Source organism: Cynara cardunculus (assembly GCF_001531365.2).
Source record: "Cynara cardunculus var. scolymus isolate 2C chromosome LG 5, CcrdV1, whole genome shotgun sequence".
NCBI lineage: Eukaryota > Viridiplantae > Streptophyta > Magnoliopsida > Asterales > Asteraceae > Cynara > Cynara cardunculus.
The window spans coordinates 3,931,411-3,932,145 of record NC_037532.1 but is presented as its reverse complement, the minus strand read 5'-3'; positions in this window follow the sequence as shown (position 1 = coordinate 3,932,145).

Below are 735 nucleotides of genomic sequence, written 5' to 3'. Positions count from 1 at the left end.
TCTTCTGGGGGCATGATAGAGATACACCAAAATCGATCTCTTGATCTATTCCTTAACCACATCTCATGTGATTATTTTTGTAATCTCTAAGATAGAGTTTATATTTCTCAAATTGTGTGTATATACCTTACAGTGGTTGTGTAAATATCAGTTCAATTCAAAATACAAATTATAATATTTGTTAATACTGATTTTGGAAAGATGTTTTACGAAGATAGTTTACAAATGAACTACGAACACTTGTTAATACATTTCAATAACAATAGCATATGATATCATACAAAGAGAATTTGTTTGGGTAGATAATATTAAAAAATAATAATAAAAGACAAAATGGATTGAAATACTATATAGAGAGAGAGAGAGAGAGAAGTCAAAGGTCAAATAAAGAGAAAAGACATTGAGAAGCTATATCTCTTTATTTCAATCCATTTTGTCTTAGGGTTAGGTTCACGTGATACCAAAGGTTTTTCGTGAGATCCGTAAGATCAATTTATGTTCATTGATCAACTTTATAAGCTAATGATCTAATAGTTTAAAGTTGCACGGTGGTAATTTTGTGATTATTGAAAAGTCTAGTGACGTTTATGAATATTCAGATTGTAGATCTAATCCAAGGGTTGAGAATTGGTCTTACGGGTCTCACGAAAAACCTTTGGTCTCATATGATCCTAAGTCTCTCTCTCTATATATATATATATATATATATATAATCTTTTAGTAAAGAAAAAGAAA